At 38.6% G+C, this 21,023-nt stretch overlaps 1 long non-coding RNA gene across 1 annotated transcript in view; it reads right to left on the bottom strand.

Moving 5' to 3' along the window:
• Positions 1–18,295, bottom strand: part of LOC136002221 (uncharacterized) — a 62,309-nt gene extending 44,014 nt beyond the window's left edge. The window contains exons 1-2 of the long non-coding RNA XR_010607885.1: positions 18,056–18,295; positions 13,513–13,839 (exon numbers count right to left, since the gene is read on the bottom strand). This is a non-coding gene — a long non-coding RNA (uncharacterized LOC136002221). The remainder of the gene's footprint in view (positions 1–13,512; positions 13,840–18,055) is intronic.
• Between the last annotated feature and the right edge of the window lie 2,728 nt (positions 18,296–21,023).

Here is a 21,023-nt window from a genome sequence, read left to right as displayed (position 1 = left end):
TGAAGCTAGGCAATTTCAAGAGAAGCAGAGCAGCCAAGAGTTTAATGTCATTGATTAAGAACATGTTTCCACGGTGGCTATTATGTCCCTTTTTAAAAGGCGAAAACAAAACCAAGCCTTTTTCCTTTTAGAGCTATAGGGTTTCTTCTGCCTTCATAAGACAGACAACAAGAAAATGTTTAGGGATAATTAAAGGCAATTAGGCTCATCAAGGCTCATTTCTGGTCTAGCTCCACTTCTTCTCCCTACAATGTGTGCTAATTGCTGCTTCAACATACCAAGTAGGCTGGTTTGCTTTTTTTTTTTTGTACTTCCACAGACAAGACTATTTGGTCATTACCAGCTTTGACAGTGTGAATAAGAGACTCCTGATTAGCTTTTTGTTTGCCTTTTTAAAGATTTGTACTACATGTCCTATTGAATCTGATAATAAAGAATAATAAATTAACACTTATGAATTGTGTAGTACCTTCTGCTAGAGGATCTCAAAGTTCTTTGCAAACATTAATGAATTAATTCTTTCAACAGTTGTGTATAATAGGTTTCATCATCATCATAATTTTGCGGACTACTGAACACAGACGCAAAGAGGTTGGGTAGCACATTTAGTGTCACAGTCAACATCTTATTACAATGTTGGTCCCCTGTTCACACACAATGGAAACATTACCTTGTTTGCCATAAACATATCTCCTGTGTAGCAACTTCTGGTTTTGATTCATTGATAGTCAGGTAATTTAAGGTATTTAAATATCTAAACTTCAAAGAGAAGTTTCTAGTTGGAAATTAGTAAGAGGCAGATATCCAGAAACAGATACAAAAATATTCAAGTACATCTACATTATGTGTTGCAGTAGAGGATATTAGGTAGTTTAGCTATTGGAAACAGAAAAGGTTCATTAGCAGAACTCGCCGATTACCAGTTCGTGACAGCAGAATCAAGACTGCTTAACTCCCTCAGACCCCTTCATGCAAAACTACAATCCACCTACCCAACTGAACAGCTCTCCAGCCTTGCAAGCAGTTGGATGCCGCGCACGTCTGATTTTTGCACCAGAAAACTTCTTTCTCTAGTGCTTCTAAGTCCAGAACACAGAAACAAGAAACTCCATGCATGACTTTATAATTTTGAACATGCTTTTATGATTTTGAACATTTTTGAGCATTAATCAAAAATACCTCCTCCAACAGTTAAAGATGGGTAAGATTGTTTGCATGTACAGCACATAAGAGACTGCAGCTGACCAGGATCATGCTGCTACTTTTTTGCATTTCACATATACTACTCATATCAGTTCTGCAGCTTTTAAGTGTCCTGATCTGTCATCTGCTCACAAGTAACCGGAGGGACGCTAGGATTATTACTGACATTAGTTTAGCTACACCTATTTATGGTTTCTCCAGGGTCTTGAACAGCAACAAAGCAAACAATATGGACACCAGGCATTCAGCAAGTCTTGCAGTTATTATTGTAATACTCATATGGAAATTGATTATATGAAAGATTAAATAGACATGGCACTACCACTTCCTGTGGTGAATTTCTTTAAGTAAAAGGGTTTATTCTGAGCAGAAAAGTACGCTTTATAACAGATATGCTGTAGAGAAGCAGTTTGGCTGGAAATGTCAAGCAGTAAGCTGTGCCTTCATGCAGCCACAAAGTGAGCTTGGGAGCCACAATCTCTGGCTCTGAGCACAGCTGTGTCTGCTGTGACTCAGTCTTTGCTCAAGGCAAGTAAGAAAGACCATGAAAAATGTCTTGGCTGTGATCAGTTTCTCTCTTAATAATAAGAATGAATGCTCTGCACAAACTTATTATGGCTCCACTAAAATCAAGTCATAATTAAGTTGCTTAAATCAGAATGAATTTTGTACCTACTTACATCCTGGACCTCAGTGTACCTGCCTTCTTCTGCACAGTTTTATCTCCCCAAAGACATCAGTACAATTGCACATTGCCTTTTACTGAGGAAACTGGCACAAACCTTGAATATGGGAGTGTAGTCTATTTACAACTCTCAATAAGGTGTACTTTGGGACAAAAGCAAAATGATTTTTTTCTTCCTGAAGTGAACTTCAGTGCATTCTACAGGTATCATGAAAGCAAGAAGCACCCACTTGGATTTTCATACTAAAAGGAATACGATTTAATAAAATAATATAACGCATTTGAAATGGTCAGAAACAAGCAAGACAGAATGCCTCATTTTAGAAACAAAAACACTTCCCTCTCTTCTCCAAAGCTGCTACCATTCTCACCACATGGCCCTCCACACTAATAATATCTTGGTACTGCTATAAGATCAGTTACTAGGTGCACTATATTATTTTGGTTCCCTGACATTTATAACCAGGAGACACAGAAGAATTTTTCAGGTTCATAAATCAAATCGACTTTTTAAAAAACTGTACAAAAAGACTACTTAAAGTATTTTCACAGTCCTTTTTAGCAGACTTGCTGAGCACCAGTTATCACATCTGATAATACAAACTCCCTGAACATAGTCCGATTTAAGTCCCTACTCAACCATATGCTGCATAAAACCTTCTGCATCAAGGATAACAAATTATTTACTAGCTTCAAGTTGTCCTTAAGTTAACAGGAGTTTAATATCCTCCTTCCTGCCAGTCTTCAAACCTGTTCAGTAAAGAAAACCTGGCTAGGCCACAATTCACAGCTTCCCTTTTCCTCCATTACATCTGCAAACATTTGTTTTGTAGTGCTAGGGGGCATTTCGAAACCCATAGGTTGCAATATCCTCCTCAGCAACTGTTACAGACCTCTACTCCTGAGTACAAGTATATTCCTCCGTGTTCAGCTAGGCTTCCAGATAAGCAACAGTGGTTCTGGACTCACATAATGCTTTGCAGTAAGTAGGAGTTTTGTTATTTGCTAGTAACATGGACCAGACTCAGTCCAATAGTATCTTAAACCACTTACCATGGTCTTTCTACTGACTCAAAAAGCCAGAAATCACTTTGATATTTAGGAATTGAATTCACGCTGCTTTTTATCCGAGACACTGATCAGAACTGACCTTCCCCTGTGCTAAACCTCACCTGGTTCTCCCCCACTAGAGCAGCAGGATACAGCAGATCAGTTCTGATCGCGGGTTACTTGGAGGCTGTCATGGAGGCACTCCAAAATGACTCCGAGCAAATAATAAGCTTAAACCAACTTTTATTCAGAATCAAAACCAGAGAGACCGAAACCAAATGACCAAACCAATGCAAGTGGGAGGGGGCAATCCAAAATCAGTCAGTGTTCCAGCAACATGTAATAAACCGCAGGTTCGAGGTACCAGCAGGTGATATTATCACTGTACAACCACACAAGAACAACGCTCCACAGCCTGCACGCCCTCACCCACAGAACACGAGGCCTCTTCCACTCACGGGTGAAATAACCGCCTGCTGGAGGCCAAGGGCTTGCTCAAGGATATATCCAGAAGAAAATTATCACTCACCAAGGAGAAGATGAAGCCTCTCAGTCCCGGGAAGTCTCTTTAAACCTCATCCATGATCTGCGGGGAGGGCTCTGTTTACAGTCCCACCGTTCCGAAACGGCTGCTCAGCTTGGGCCCGGCTTTCCGCCCGGTCGGGCCTGGCTGCGGCCGTTCCGGGCAGAATCCAGAAACTTCCCCGGGCCTGGGCAGCTGGTTGGCTGAGGACGCTGTCTGTTGAGCGGCGGCCCCGCCCCTCCCGCAGCCGGGGGCGGGGTTTGTCCGCGAGGAGTCACCGCGCGCCGGCGGCACGAGCGGTGCTGAGGAGCCGCCAACGGCCGCGCCGAGAGCTGCGGAGGCCCTCGCGTTGCGCGGTGTTCTGACAATGGCCTCTACTGGGCGCGCTTCTGAGGTCCGCCTCGTTCACCAGCTACCTTCCATCCGTTTTGAGGCAGTTTCTAATAGATCACAGAATCATTTTGGTTGGAAGAGACCCTCAGGATCACTGAGTCCAAGCCTAAACCATGGATGGTGCCTGTTTTCTGCTGATGACAGCTTGAGGACTATGCTAACAGCTGATGAGGCGGCGTTCTTGTTTTCAGACAAATAATTAAGGGTCCCCTGAATTTTCTCCTATCCAGAAGTTCATTTAGTGCTCAGAAGTTTGTCTTATCCTGTGAAATCTGCTACTGCACAACATAAGGACAGATAAGCATTGTGCTAGAATATCCATTTTTAGGGTAAGAGCTAGAATACTATTTCTAGAAAAGTGTGGGGGTTTTTTGCCATTTCTTTGCAATACTGGATGTTAAAAGGTTAGGCCTTCCCTATCTTCTGTGGCATCTTATTGAGGTTTCAGGCATAAACAGACCAGAATTGAAACATCACCTCTGAACAGCAGTTTCAACTGATGAGGTCCTGCATAAGAGTTCGGTCGTTTCCAGTGATGTTCAAATGTTCTGCTACATTTTTAAGTCCTCACCAAAGAACTATTCATTTTAAACTACAGTGCCATGGATCATATTACTGAAAACAAGTTAGGTAGAAACTTCCTTTAATAATTAAAGAGAGCTGAAAAGAAAGCTCAGTTCTTCGATTACCTGTGACTTTGCATTCTGCTTCAGCTTCTTTTCTGGACAAGCGGGTAGATAAATGGTTCACATAGAAGGTCACACAACTGCATTCACTTAACACTGGAAGGCTGTGCTACATATATTTATATACATACCAGGCATTTACCTGATGTCCACACACCAGGCTTTTAACTGAATATAATGCAAGCTGGAGTGCTCTTTAGCTCATAATAACAGCAACCTAAAGCAGAATTTCCAGAGCTTACCTGTAGGACTCCTTCCACTTCTAAACTTCCTTTATCTCTTCTACGTTTGATCAGGGACAATAGATATTTTCAAAGCCCTTAGCTGAGACAATTCCAAGGTTTTTCTTCTCCTGAGAACACTGAGTCCATTAGCAGAATCCCTGTTCTCATGTACTCCCTTGAAGCTTATCTTTTTGGCCTTTCCATACAGGAAGTATCGGCCATAAATTATTATGCTGGGTTTTAACTTGCTGGGTTTTAACTACTTTCAACTCTATTACATTGAATGCAAAAAAGTTTCAAGGAAAAGGAGAGGAGAGGAGATCTTGAAAGATCTGGTGTTTAAGTAAATGAAGCACTGCTAAATTACTAATTGCAATCAGTTTGCCTAGCCTCTGCTCCCCATTCAAAGGGAAAGGTAATTTTAGAATCCCAAACATGCTTTTATGTCCCCATCCCCTCAGTCTGTGTCTCATACCTCCAGCTATGCACTCTGTATTAGCCCCATATTGACTGTGAACACTGTGGCATATTATTGGTGGAGCATTATGATTTATGAAGGTGGTCACTTGTGGCTAAAAAAAGGGTTCTCCCTTTTCTGCTAATAACCATTTCAGAACAGACTTCCATTTTCTGTATGAGTTTTCTCAGTCGTACCTGCTGCAAAAGTACTGCTTGGGAAATGGGCGTCCTTGCTCACACATTGGGGGTTTGCATTTTCCAAAGTATTGACTGTTCATACCTGTGACTGGAGTCAGTATGAGCTGCTAACAGTTTTGTGTTTGGTCCATGGTAGTTAAGTACCTGAGACTAATTTCTCTGCTTAGGTCTCTCAGTAGCATAGAAACTATAGTCTCATGTATAGTCAGAGCACTAGGCACTCCATCAAAAATCCTATTATTTTGACAGGAGTTCTCTATGGGAGTTTATGATGAGGCATTTTCAAGATTTCACCTGTTGGAAAGCATCACAAGGATCTAGTATTCTAAACATTCTTCCCTTCCTTGCCTAGGAGTCTAAATCAGTATTGGTTTTCATTATCTGTATATTGGTCTTTCTACATGCAGGAGTCTAGAGCTGTCTCATACTCTCCATAACACAGAAAGATCCAGTACAATATGGACTGTGCACAGCTGGTATTATTCTTTCAAAAAATAAAACACTTTACAGCCAGTTTCTCAAAACCAATTCTACGTAAATATGACCTTAGTACTTATGATGACTTGGTTTTCTATGCCTTTTCAAAAACCTATCAAATGGACAAGTAACATATTTTCATGCTATAATAAAGGGTATGTATCCCTGTTTATGTAAAAAGAATGGGGATTTTAGAATAAAGGCTACAGAACATCTGGTGCCTATCACAGAAATCACCCTTACTGGAAAACAAAGCACATACTTATCTATCACTAGACGGGGGTAGTACAAAAAGGAGAAAAATTACAATACCTGTGAATAAGTAATAGTCAGTGCTTCAGATTTCTGCTTTCAGCTCTCAAGTATGGTACTTCTGTTTTTTATAGTATATGTTTTACCACATATTTCTTGCATTACAAATGAATCCATTCTAGGGTCACACAGGCTGGGTACAATACGACTAGATACATGGCAATCCAGCAGGAGTGATTCACAGCACATCATTTGTGTGAAACAAATGGGTACCTAACCTATAGTATCTAGGTTTGTATCTGGTTGAAGGAGATAATACTGTTTGTGATGTATATCACATTTGTTATCTTGCTATAATATAGATTTTGCTTGAAATTACTTGGCCTTGTATCACTTATGAATAGATGGAAGAAATGGAAGAAACTTAGTATGGGTGCTTTCGTATGAAGAAAGACAATGGACATCCTTACACTAAGAGCTACAGCTTAATTCCTAACATACATACAATTTCAGCTTGACTTAACCTAGTGAAACAAGTCTGACTTATCATTTACAAAAATAGTTCTTGAAGTGATCCATAGCATTTTGGGTTTTAATTTGTCCTTGATTAAAATCCAGATTGTGATCTCTGATCATAACACTAAGTACTGAAATCACTCATGTTATTTCAGTTGCAGTTATTACTCAATTGTGTATGAGTAATTACTCACAAGTGGGAGAAATGGCTGCAAGCATTTCCTTTAATCCTGAAACTTTTCTCTTCAGAGACTCTTTCAGCCTTCGAGTTCTAAGTCGGTTACAAGCTGAACTTCTATTCTGCCTCTCCTGTTCTTCCGTGACATTTTTACTCTTGTTGTTCTTATTGAGTAAACTGGCTTCAGGATACATTTAGGAGCATTAGCATTAAAACCTGGAGAAGGTGATGAAAGCTGTTAAAATGTAAATTCTCTTATGTAAATATTTTTCCCCATTTTAATTTAATGCCAATAAAGGAAAAAAAAGGCCCAGAAATTCCCAATTTAGTATCAGTAAAATAAAATTAACTGAAACCAGCTGGCAAGACTTATGAATTTAGATTGTCTTCCAATTTATTTTCTTTTTTTTTTTTTTTTAAGATGGAGTTTATCAGTCAAAATTTTGAGGTCACTATCCACAGAAAACAGAAATGGAAAAAGAAAATTAAAAAAAAAAGGGAAGGAAGGCTTGAAACTGCACGAAGGTACCTCAGAAGAAAGCAACTCACTGTACTTCACTGTGAGTTGAAAATGCCAGCTGCAGAGGCCAGCTCTTTTGGTTTGTTGATTTGTTTTTTAAACAAATAAAGAAGGCTAATGGTATCCTGGGCTGCATTCAACAAAGCATTGCCAACGAGTCGAGGTGAGTGATCCTTCCCCTCTACTCAGCACTGGTGAGGCCACAACCTGGAGCACTGTGTCCAGTTTCTGGGCATCCCTGTATAAGCAAGACATGGACATACTGGCCAGAAGGCCCCAAAGTGATAAAGGAACTAGATCATCTCTCCTACAAGGAAAGGCTGAGGCAGCTGGGACTGTTCAGCCTGGAGAAGAGAAGACTCTGGGGGGATCTCATCAATAGGTATAAATACCTGAAGAGAGGGTACACAGAAGATGGAGCTTTTTCAGTGGTGCCCAGTGATGGGACAGAGGCAATAGGCACAAATTGAAACACGGGAAGTGGCATCTGAACATTAGGAAACACTTTACTGTGAGGGTGACTGAGCACCAGCAGAGGTTGTCCTGTGAGGCTGTGGAATCTCCCTCCATGGAGGTATTCAAAAGCTGTCTGGACATGGTCCTGGGCAACTGGTAGCCCTGCTTGAGCACAGGAGTTAGACAAGACAACCTCCAGGGGTCCCTTCCAACCTTAAGCCTTCTGTGACTCTGTGATCCTTCTGAACTGATCTCCCAGCCTTTCAAATAGTCCCTGCTATACCTTCTCCTGCCTTGACCCATATGGTAGCAATCCCAGGTATATATGGTGCTTAGCATTCCCACCTCTGCTTGTAATGTATTGCTGAATGTATTGCCATGTACTGTCTTGGTGAACAAAGTGCTGTCTTGCTCTTTCCATTTCCGTTCTTTTTCGTAGCAGCCTTCTAGACATCAATTCTCTCTTGCCTTGGCATATCTCTGACAGTTAGAAATAGTAACTTTGGTTAAAGACAGGTGCTTCTGCATCTTTATAGAAAATTTTACATGAATTAAATGGGAGCTGTCAGTTTATCTAGAAAAGTTAGTTCAGAGATAAACATTTTGGATTCTCAGCATTTGAGAGTAGGAGTCCAATAAATGTGTACAAGCCAGAAATTATAGGTAAAATTTTCACTCACATAACTCTGGGGGAATCCAATTTTAGGGGATGGGTATAAACACATCAGCTGAGCATTTGTACATACCTGTGATTAGTCAGGCAAATTATTTAAATTTGCTGCTACAAACAGAATATTTGCAACATAAGTAGGCACACAGAATTCTGGGCATATCATGCATAATTAAAAAACATTGGCTAAAGGTTTCTTCCCTAATGAATTTTCCCTAAGAAGCAGCAATCTTAGCACCTCTGTCAGAAATGCCTCGAAGCCTTACCATTAAAAATCAAACCAAAACGAAATGGATTTTTCTTCTAACTACTTTTTTTTCCCCTTTCAGTATAGAATAGGCACAGCTACTGTACTTCTTTTCTTGCTGTCTTTACTGCAAAGCTTTTCCAGGATGTTGTATCTAGTCAGACCCCATTAAAATCATCAGCAAATAGAAATGTCTTTAACCTAGATTTAAAACCACAGCCTGATCCAGTATGTAAGATCTTGGCCAGGAATTTGTTCCACAGTCGCCATCCATAATGACTGAGAGGTCAGAGGACACTTTGCTACTCCTAAGTGCAAATGGAACAGCAAACGTACTAGAGTTCACTTGCTGCCAATTGTAAGGCCAAGGCTTGTTTTGCAATAGGGCATGGAAGATTAAAATAACACAGGAAACTTGGCTAGAGGATGAGTCCAAGTGGACCTTGAAGGAAGCAATTACTTCATCCTACTGTACTCCCTCTTCCTCCCTCTGCTCTTTCACTTCTTTATGTGCTTAACTGTAAATTACCCTCCACTCCTTCTATCATTGTTTTAGTATTTCCTTGTACCAGAGAAGCGATATGAGAGGAAGTGAAGGTGCTAGATTCCTGCTGTAAAACCAGGGCCAATACTTGGTGTCTATGAGCTCTGCAGCACTTTGAGCACTGGAGCTAGTGACATTACAAAGCTTGTTAATGTAAAATCTTCTTTGTGTTACAATTTTTGCAATACATTTTACAAAAATCTACCCCAGGGAGCCAAGGGGCAGTTGCTTCTTTATTACATTTTAGAAGAGCCACATTATTAGCGTTCCAGTCTATATATTATGAAATTAAGTGGATACCTTTGGGGTTAATTCCTTGTTGTAATTGTAATGAAAAGAAACAATTTCTAACCCTCCATTTAAGATCTATAACTATTAAAATCCACTAGTCTTAGTGACTCCTGGGGCCAGTGAAGTACTTCAGTGTATATGAAAAAGGGCACTCCTACAGTGTCCAATATCAGTAATTTATAAAACTAACAGCCTCCAAGTGGGAAAACTAACAAATGAGTTTCCATTGAGCCCCTCCCTGCTGTTTACCATTGCATGCTGGATGCATCAACTATGTAAAATTATATGCATATGGAAATTATGGAGCTGGGTTCCAAGATTATATTTTGCCTAGAGTGGGAAAGGTAGAGCAGGAATCACACAATACAGTGATGAAATACAAGGAAAAATCATGTAATACAGCCACAGAGAATCTTTTTAGAAAAAAAAGTTTAAAAGTGTCATTTTTTTCCAGAGGCTTCCCCATAATACACAATACCACTTGCTTCAACAAATTTTACTGATAATAAACCACTTTTTATTAATAACAAAAGATTAATCATCTATTTAAAAAACTTTTTCTTCCCTCTGGAAATGCTTGATTTATAGATTTATTTATATAGCAGTAACAATGCTATTTCTATTTTCAATGTCTTTATTGTGTATGTGGCTGTACTTTTTGTGAGAATTCCTGCTCACTGATGTTTTCCTACTGACTTTACTACAGCCAGCTTTTATGTCACCATATGTGGCAGGTTTCACCATCTCTTCTACATGCTTGTACCCCTTTTCACTTTTCATAATGCTCAAAAGAGAGAAAAACATTTTCGTAAATGAGATGGGAAAAATACATTTTAAAACAGCAGTAGTTAAAGGGAGATGCAGGAATACTGCACTACAGGAACCTGTTGTTAAATAATTTTCATGGACTGACTAGTTTTCAATTTGACAGCAAACCTTTAGCATGTAATTCAGTTTGTTAGTAGTGAAATAAAATGTACATCATCAGATAGTGTCTTCCAATTTAATATGCTTATTAAGATCATTGTTTCTATTAAGTTAAAAATTGTATAAGTGCATTATTGTCTAACACAGCATAAATTGCCATTTGGTATGCATCCATGCTGAACGGACATACTAATTTTATAGTAGGAGAGTTTTCTAGGACTTTGCTAGAGTTGCCTTGTGAAAAAGAATATCTCTTTAAGATTTCAGAAACGGTCTGTCTTTTGGATAAAGGTTTAGCTGTGGTTAACACAGCTTTAGTACCATATATCTCTCTCCTTTTATTTATCATAGTATAAATTCCCTTAGGAGAAAGGAAAAGAGTCTTACCAGACATGAAAGAAATAAATAGTTGTTGTTTTTAAAAATACCATTCTAGCGACTAATAAAATATAAGTTGCTGCGTACAGAGGAGTTTAGACTCCTCTGTAGGAGAAGTTTAGTTACTGGTTATTTTTAAGGGAGAGAAGATATGAGGCATCATTTTACATGCCACTGATCAGCGAAAAATGGGTTTATTTTTATAAGTATTTATTGCAAATTCATGTTAATGTTACCTGTTACTATTTGCAAGCCATACTGGAGAATGTCCTTATTTCTCCAGTGTTTACCAACCATGTACAAATCTGATCACTCGCAGCTTGTGCAGTCTCTAGTCATCACACAGACCAGTGAAACTGCATCACCACCTCAGGCTGGTGTCTTAAAGAGACTTAACTAGCCAGCTTGAAAGGGCGAAGACCTGTTACTCTTGTCTGCTTTCAAAGGACTATAGAAAGTTGTAATACAATAATTGCAATAAAAGATTAAATTGGAAAGCTGATAAGGAACTAGAAATACTTTCATTTTCAACATTGGCACTGCTTAATGTGCTGAATCGATGGGTCTTCAGCAATTGATGATTATTAGAACTTACATAAAATGAGCAGGTGGCCTCCCTCTCACCAGAGAGATGTCAGCATCACATCTAATGAAGCTAAACAGAACCACTGCCAATAGCAGGCTGCAAGTTTAACAATTTACATGATCATTACATCCCTTTTAATAAATCAAGAGCTGTTCAGAAAATACATGGCTATCTGTAGGAAGTAGAACACTTTCTAACATTGATTGTGCAGGTGGTAGAAAGGGCTGCACTTCTCAAGGCCAGTTGCTAATTATCCCATATCAAATATGGATAGGATGACTGCTGGGCAAATAACTGAGCAGAATGTTGATACTGGGAACCTCGGCAAGAATTGGAAATCATTAAAAAATTAAACAGGGAGATCTGACCTTTGAACTTCTGATCATTTCTTCCTTATGTCTTCAAAGAAATGGGTTTATTCAAATCTGTCTGCAAGTCCCTGTAATTTCACTGCTGACCATGTACTGTAGCTTTTCTGAAGTAAGACCAAGCAACACACTGATGAGGCTGGGGTGCTTGGAAACTATTGTCCGAATTTGCAATAAGAAGCATATCCATTTTATTCTAGCATCAGAAATACTATGCAGAGTTTTGGCATTAAAATGCTACCAATAAAGCCATGCAAGTGCTGAGAATGGGTCCTTATTATGTTAGGGAGCATGCACAGGGTGGATGTCAACTCTGTTTAACAGAGAAAAATAATATAATACCCCAGAGATGCTGAGTCTGTGGACTAGGCCTATTTACTTTGATAGTTGCAGTAGAGATTTTTATTTGTACTGTGTACTGCATGTAGTCAATGCAAAATTGTTGTTGGGAAGTTGAAAATGAACATAAAACACAGCACAGATGCGAATAGCAAATTACAACTTGAATAATTGTAGTATAACTGCCTAAAAAATCCTTGTCATTTCAATTTCATAAAGTAACCCTTACTTTTTTCCTTACTTGTATCCCTTACTTCTGCAAATACAAATATCACATTTGTGAAAGAATTTATTCACCATATGTATGTTTGCCAGGTCTGAATGGTAAACATATGTATAATTATCAATATTGTTTGTCTGAAACTGATAAAATAATTCGAAGCCAAGAACAATACTGGAGCATTCAAAAAAGGTAAAGACATGCTTATGTTTAGTTATCATTCATGAAATAATGGCCAAAAGTAGGAATTTGCTTGTTACAAAAAAAAAAAATCAAACAAAAATAAACATTCAGCTTAAATGGCTTCTGTTCAATTTTAAAACTAGCCATCTTAGCTATTGATGTAATCTCTTTTGAATATATCCCTAACATAAGTTAGCTCTATTTTGCAGACTGCATTTTGTGGAAGAGGAAAAAATCACAAGGTAGAGCCTCTTCTCTCTCAATATGGACTGTCAAACCATAAACACGAGAAAGACTGTGGTGCTCTTGGCTTGTCACGGAAGTTGGTAACTCATTTGTAGATAGTTGCCAATACAAAAAAATAATAATAAAAAAGAGCATTTGTTGATTCAGTGAAAATCAGCATGACATTTTTTTCCACCAAAATGAAACTGTTTCCTCGAATAGATGGATGAATTGCACTCATATGTGTGACTGTCGGATGCTTGCTGTTACATCCCAACCAAAAAGCCATAATCAAAAGGCAGAAAGTAAGAACAAGTATCACTCCAGAACCTAACTTCATTCAGCATTCACCTGGGAGAAGGGAATCCTGGCTTCCAGTTACTGCATCCAATTAATATTTGGAATATTTCCATCCTAAATACCTCTTAGCCACCAGGGGATGTGGATTCAATTGTCAAGTTCAGACGGAAACTGAAGCCAGGACTTCCATGTTCCCGATGGGCTCTCAGCACCACTGTGCAATCGGATAAAATCAGGCACTTGCGAGATAGGTGCAACCCAGCCTGAAAGGCTGACAGGGATTGCCTGATGTCTTCAACTCTTCCGGGAAATCAAGGAAAAAAAGTACCTAGCACTGTAGGCCAACACATACAATAAATATTAAAGTCATATCTGAACTACCGAATCCAGCCACAGAACACAGAGATAACTTACCCATGGCTCCTGCAGATTAGCACTATCGTGACATCCCAAGGTTGAAGACAAGCTATCAAACGCTGCAGCTCAATTTGCTGTAGAAGGACTATCTCCTCTTATTTTCCAACGAGCATTTTGCAAAATGTGACTGCCCCAACCAGAAGAATGCAGAGCAGGAGTAATCATACACCATCCAGGCTCACTCTGGCACACCCCACCATGCCAGCACAGCTGGATGAGGGTTTTTAATGGGTAAAAGGGACAACTATGCACTCCGAGGAGCCTTTTGGTCTCTTCTTGATTCTCACAGATTTTCCATTGTGATCAACTTGCAACTTGCTTAACCTGTGAACAAATAAAAAATAAAGTGAATGACCTGTCACCTCACTGATGAGGAAGCGGTTCTTCAGTGTGGTAGATATTTGGAGCTGTTTACAATGCAGGGATGGAAAGGGGAAGAGCTGGTGTGCTAGACAAGTATTGCCTACAAGAACCTCATTCAAGTGCATGAGCAATTGCTTCTCTCCATACATTCTGTTTAGAAAGTGTAACGGTCTGAACTGCTTTGTTCTCCACATATATTAAAATCAGATTCATCACTGAGTTAAAGAAAATAACCAAGTACTGTCTCCACGGACTTTTAAATAACAGTTCCTCCCCTTTTACTCTTGGCATTGCTACAGATGAATAACAGAATATTGGATGCTTGCTACAGATCCTTAGGCTGTTCCATTTGCAAAGAAAATCTGAGCTTTTTTAAAGAAGCATGTCGTAGTTCCAGCAGAAAATATACCACTCCTGAAGTTTCATTTTAATAGCTGGATAAACCCATGGATCTGGCCAGGTTTGTTTTCATTTTTACACTGGAACTGTGAAAGTTTCTCTTTTTTTTATTAATAAACCTGTCTCTGATCAAGTATGTTTATTTCAAATCTGAAACTTAAAACAGTTAATTATGCTGTGAGGGAAACATTCTGGGAAAACAAACAAACAAACAAAACCTCAACAAAACAAAGAAAAAATAAAAACAAAACAAAATGAAACAAAACAAAACACAAACACCACACACCAAAATTCAGAAATGTTCAGCCATATATAAAAGTAGCATTCAATTGTAAATGGTAAGAGGGGTCACGCAAGTGTTACCAGAGGCTTCATACTTCACACAGATTTGTTTCAGTGACACTTAAAAGTTAAATGCAGAATTATCTATTAGATTTTCCTCCTGGCAAAAGCCTGGTACTCATATCTTGAACAAATGCATTCAGTACTCTTCTTTCAGGCCAGCTATGGATTGAATCACTCATTAACTCTGGAAACCTTCTCCAGGTTTGCTGAAAAACTTACTTTTTCAGATTTCTAACGATTTTTAATTAGATTAGTAATGACTACAATATGAGTTACTACCACTTGATTTACTGGAGATATTTTTTACCTAGCATATACAGTATTTTGAATGCTCTGTCAGGAGTTTTCAATAGCAGCAAGTGCCAGGTTCAGAACTCAGAGTTCTTAAAAAATGGAATTAAAACCAGCTCAATACTCCCACACAAAACCAGCAGAAACACGTATTTTCATGAGATCTCCCACTGGACAATACATTCCGACTTGCAACTAAAAGCTTCAGTACAAAACAAATAGTTTCACTAAATGGAACTGGAACACAGCATTAGTTTGGGAAAGCAGAGCAACGGAATGTGAAACCATTTTAAAAGTAAGTAAAATCTAGGTGTATGTATCTGCTTTAGCAGGGGGGTTGAACTAGATGATCTCCAGAGGTCCCTTCCAACCCCACCCATTCTGTGATTCTGTGAAAATATACCCCCAAACAGGGTCTAGAACAACTGATCGTTGGTAGCACCCCAGACACATTTGGACAGGCTCCTCTCCAGGCTGCAGGAGAAAGCACTGCTGTACTTCTTATTGCCTGCACTGCCTGCTCAGAAATCGCCTGCTGGGTGATCTCTCCAGCTGAAATGTCATCTCTGCGTGGGGCCAGCCTGGCCTCAGCACTTCTCTAGGTGTTGTGGGGGATTTTTGTGGTTCTGGGTAGGTGTCTTCCAGGGAATCAACAGAGACAAAGTCCCGGCTGCAGCTGCAAAGTAAGTCCAGGCGCTCACCCAGTCTGTTGGTGCTGGAGAAAGGGAGATCTCAGGACAACTCATTTAGATCCTGAAGTCTTCTGCAAACTTCTCACTGCCTCCCACCTTGCTGACAAGTCTCTCTTTTCATCCCTGTCCTTATGCTTTGGAGGAGGCTTAACAGAATAGCAGAGTCCAGTCTACTGAAGACACATTTCTGTAATTAGGAAAAGGCTCTAAACTCTCGTTTATGTCCTTTGTGCACCCTCTGGGTCATGCATGGCCAAGTTGCTTCCATTCATTACTCAGAAAAATAACATACCAAAAGCCCAGTAGTCAAAATTCAAATGGATATTTGCGTTGTCACAGGGCTTGTTATTTGTTTTGTTTATTCTGTCTCTTCTTGCATTTCATCAATATATGAACAGATTTTCTGCTGTCATCCATACTCAGCAAACTACATCAATAACCATTGCAATTAAACTTAGCCACATTTTCCTTTAAAATTGATTTAGATTTGGATATACTTCTTATAATTTTATACTCATCTTTCATATATATTTATCACTTCATTTCATGCATATAGATACTCTTCAGGAGGCTCTCCTTGGTGACTTCTGATCTTGTGGCTCTGTTCTTAAGGAAATGTAACTCTATGCGTATTTCAATTAAGAAATACAAGAATAGTATGATGAGTAAAAAAGTACAACAAAATTGGAAGACCACAACTTCTAATCACCCAGTAGTATATATTAGTTTGATAACACTGAGTTAATAAACATGAAAAAACAAAGTAGATATTGTTCAGTTATTGATATTTATTATAATTCAAAATTCTTTATTTGGTACGTGTCAATCCTTCTCCAAAGTTGCTTACAGAAAACACTCGTGTTAGAAATATACATAGGGTTTTGTTACATGTAACAGAAGATGTTAAGTCTTCTCTGGTTTCACATTTTATGAATATATACTGTAAGAGAGACTTGTAGTTTTCAGGGCAAGATCACAGATATCCATAATAAGATACACTGAAAACATACTCCAATTCCTTAGTTCTGCCTCAGAAACAGACCGAGGGCTTAATATTGCAGCCTGTGCAATATCAATATCAAGATTTTTGAGAGAAGTAGCATCGCATTTCTACCATTCTCCCCATGTGGGTAACAAAGAAATACCAGAAAGTTTGGTGCAAAGCTGATCTTTAACTATACTAAATAAAGTCAAATCACATTTCCTACAACAAGAGAGTGACAAGGACAAATGAAGAGTTCAATATCTTTAAAGTTCCAAAGGCTGTGAATCTTTGTTTGTTGGAAGTAGTTTGATTTTTGTTGTCCCATTCCTTTCCACAGATTTTTTGATAGCTCAAAAAAGACTGAAGTCTCCAAATATAGGCCAGCACATCTGTGGCCCAGATAAAGAAAGTGATAAACAGTCCCATGATAAATGATATCTCAGGGAAGGATACCAGATAGCTTGATGAGTACTAAAGAATTTCCATGTGGAGAACAAACGCTATCAGAAAAAAGGATGACATGATAAAATCAAAAACATTTCAGGGACATGAGGCAAAAGGGGAAGATGAGGAAATGCAACAGTTGTCTTTGAAACTGCACTGAAAGTGATTCTTTCCATGTTAGTCTTTTTCAACCATGGTGTCTGTCGCTTTTATTGAAACCTTCACTATTTGTGTTGGACACTGAAAATATTCAAGTTATGATGTATCAAAAGTTCCATTAGAATTCTGATATTCTGTGGATGGAATTGAATATTACTTTACAAGAACTATTAGAAATGCTTTCCTCCATTAAAAAAGCAGCTCCCTCGTGTCTTTTTTTTTCTTCCTCAACATTGGTAATTGGCAGTGATGCCTAATTTTTTTCCACTTTTAGAATGTAAAGTGAAAAGGAAAATATTTTCATAACAAAAAAATATCCATCATCTGAATAGTAAATCCAGAATTTAATGGCAGTCACTTTACTGTCCTCAGTATGCATAATTCCTATTTTGAAAAGTCTTAACCCTAGAGTTATAGTAGAAGCAGCAGTGCTTACTTTAGTATTTTTCTTCCTTAATCCAAGATAAATCTCTATAATTAGAATTGACTGCTTTTTAAAGGAACAGAAATGGCAAGTGGCTCTATCTTAAATTAAAAGATCTATTACCCTACGCTTGGTCTTCTAATTCTTCTCAGCAATGTCTTGTCTCAGAAGGCACTTTCTCATCCTTACGAAAACTAACTTACTGCAGGTGTAGAGGGAAAAACACATCGTTGGAGTTATGTACTAAGTGACTGCATGAAGAAGATATATGCAAGTTTAGAGCAATGGAAAATAATTGCCAAGTATGTAATGTATGAACATTTTATTACAAAATTTCTGTAGCATAAGCTATTCATCAATTAAGACATTTTTATTGAAGGCTACATTTTCATTTCCTCATGCAAAAGGGACATCGGAAAGTAAAAAGTAGAGACTCACCATTTCTGCTTTCATGAGTTGAAGGCCTGAAGGCTTAGTGACACTTGTGGTACACCACGGCTTTGTACAGCCACACCCCAGAAACCCTCATGGCCAGCAGTAGAAAGCGGTATGCCCTGTCATGATATCATGGCACGTTTTTTCAGTTAACTGTTCCTTCTTCTTACTCCCAGGATTTTCTTTTTCCTATGTCCTGTAAGCTTCTCTTTTTAACTTCACTGTCTTAGTGCCCTTTTCTGTCTTGCTCTTTACATGGCTGTGGCTTTAAATCCAGACCTTACTGATCCTGTGATTCTGTATGCTAATCACCCTTTCTTTTCCTAAGACAGACAAGCAGCAGGTGTCCTAAAGTCTGCCAGATGATTTGAGATTTTCAAGACCTGTCGTACTCTGGAATTCGTGGTCACTGGCAGTGTGTACAACAACAGCAATCCTGGAAGCTATCTGTTGCCTGATGCTTTGATTACAAAGTCATTTATATAACAGTAACTAATACCATTTGTCTAACTACTCACAATATTTGGTGAATGGCATGTACCTCGTATTAAAAGTCCCAGAACCAAACCAGTCCAGCTTTCTTTTATCCAAGATAAAGAAAAATCCTGCAAGTACCTAACCAAATTAAATATTGCCCAAAAGCAAAAATAATTCCTTCACTGGTCCTTCCTCCAAATACTTAGTTTTACTCGTTCTGACAATTATTTCATCTAGGTAATATAATATATTCTATTCTATATTTCAATGCCTTCTGTTTTTCAGCCCTGTATGTAGAGCCCTTTAAAATTACACTGTACAACCACACACTAGCATCCGCTTGAGGGATTTTAGGAGTCATCAACAGGTCAGATAGCTTATGCTTGCTGAACACAAGGTATTTTGACTCTCCTGGCTAATTCCACTTATTTCAGCAGAGCTGTGCCAACAGTGAATCTGAGCCCTCTATCTAAATTTAATCTGCTCATTACCTCCAAAGACTATTGCAAATAAATAGGCAATCAAGTAGCTAGAAGGACAGAAAAGAGGGATATGGTGTATAATAGGTAACCTCACAGAAGGCAATCAGAGCACTGATTCCTTTCCTTCCAAACAGCAGACAATAACAGTTCAAACTAATCACGATTCAAATTTTCTTTTCTGCATTTAATTGATACTCTGGAGACCTTATTCAGCTCATTCTAAATCAGTCCCTTGGTAATTGACTTCAGCAATAACTGGATCAACCTGTAGGTAAGAGCTGGATTGGGATCTGTAGAGCATAAAGCCCTCTGCTTTATACAGCAGTGAAAGCTGCTCCAATACATACATGTGTAAGCAATTGTTGAAAAGGCTTCAGAAGACCTGACAATATATTTTACCTTGAACTGGTAAAATGAGCTCAATGTTTGCCCCATTCTTGGCTTCTTCAGTCCTACAACACTGAGAATGACACCTGGGAAATGGATGTCTTTCTCCAGGGAATGAAGTTAAGAACAATTCTGTCTACAAACTAGGCTAAAAAGGACATTTCGGGTAATGCTTCCAGTGAGGGCTGACTGGGATGCCTCTTCACCTGTAGTACACAACTCACTTCTACGCTTCTGTGGACTCGCACCACCTGTCTGATACTTTCTAGTCATTACCAAATAAAATTCTGTCTATTTAGAAAATTTCAATAGATATCGCTATTTAAAAGACCTTCCGGAGACATAGCAGAATGTGTCTTTAGGTCAAAAGAGAATCTTATCTCACTATGGTTTCTAAATCCGTAAGTTTTTCTGAGGAATGGAGTGTTGAAATCTGATTGCTGAGGCTGTGCAACAAGAATGAAAGCTAAAGAGAAAGATTTAAGATGTTCAAAGTTCAGATATATCTTTACTATCTTTCTCGGCACATTGACATAGGGATTAAAAGAAGTTTCTCACAAAGTGAAAAAATCATTTTAACAGAGCCTAGTCAGAATTACGTAATGTAAGAATTGCTGTCCTCACACCTAGAATAAGAATATTCTACCATGAAACAGAATAGCCCTTGAAGTAGGATATTCAATAATAACTTTCCTAAAAGTGCTTGTTTATTTTTGATCAGACTTCAGTCACAATGTTTTGGGGTTTTTTTCATCACTCTTCAGGGAAACTTACTATATTTTGGTGTCCTTGTACTGCTGTCCCTATCTCCAAACTGTTCTCCTTCAGAAACTGTGTTTTTATTTCTTCTGTCTTCATACTAAATATCTATAGCGCCATATGAAACTCTTCCATCTTGCAACAGCAGTAGAGATAAACCATCCAATGTGCGCATAAGCTTCCATTTTACTCCAATAGATCATCTTGGCCAAATCATTTAGTCTTTGGGAGCTCGTGTACACAACTCTAACATATAGCTAACTACCAACAAATGATTTAATTTCACTGGAAGAAAACAATAACTCTTGTCTACTGCAGCTGCTCCAGAAACCTGCAGCATAAACTTCATAAGTAACCCGGAGGGGTAGCAGCAGGCATAAGAACAACAAACTCAGAGTGGCTCAGGTCCACACAGCTTTTCTCTTAAGCTAACATGACTTTTATTCATAAGGCTATTAAATACTCTAATATGGGTATTTGATCCTTTGAATAGTTCTATTTTCTACCTAATAATTCATAATGGAGTTAATTCCCAGGCTTTCCCATGGTTGTTTTAAGCAGTCGAATACTCAATAAGAAAAGGTGTGGGGGACGATTGAGGAGAAAACAGTGAATTGTAAAAAAGGAAGGGCATTTTAGTCTAAAATTCATTTGCATTTCAAAAGATTAGAGTAAATCATGTGCACTTAACTGGCACTTGCTTTTTTAATTTAATTAATGCCAGAAAGACACTTTAAGACATAGTGCTTTAAAGGTGCTTAGAAGGAAAAAATTGTCCCCCAAGTGTCTGATGTGAAGAGCCCCTGGGTGACACTCAGAGTGATGCACTTTTTGAGCACTTCAACTTACTAGTGTCTTTCAGCACT

This window comes from Caloenas nicobarica, chromosome Z (genome assembly GCF_036013445.1).
Source record: "Caloenas nicobarica isolate bCalNic1 chromosome Z, bCalNic1.hap1, whole genome shotgun sequence".
In the NCBI taxonomy this organism is placed as follows: domain Eukaryota; kingdom Metazoa; phylum Chordata; class Aves; order Columbiformes; family Columbidae; genus Caloenas; species Caloenas nicobarica.
The sequence above is the reverse complement of the archived record's forward strand: the minus strand, read 5'-3'. Positions and strand labels throughout refer to the sequence as shown.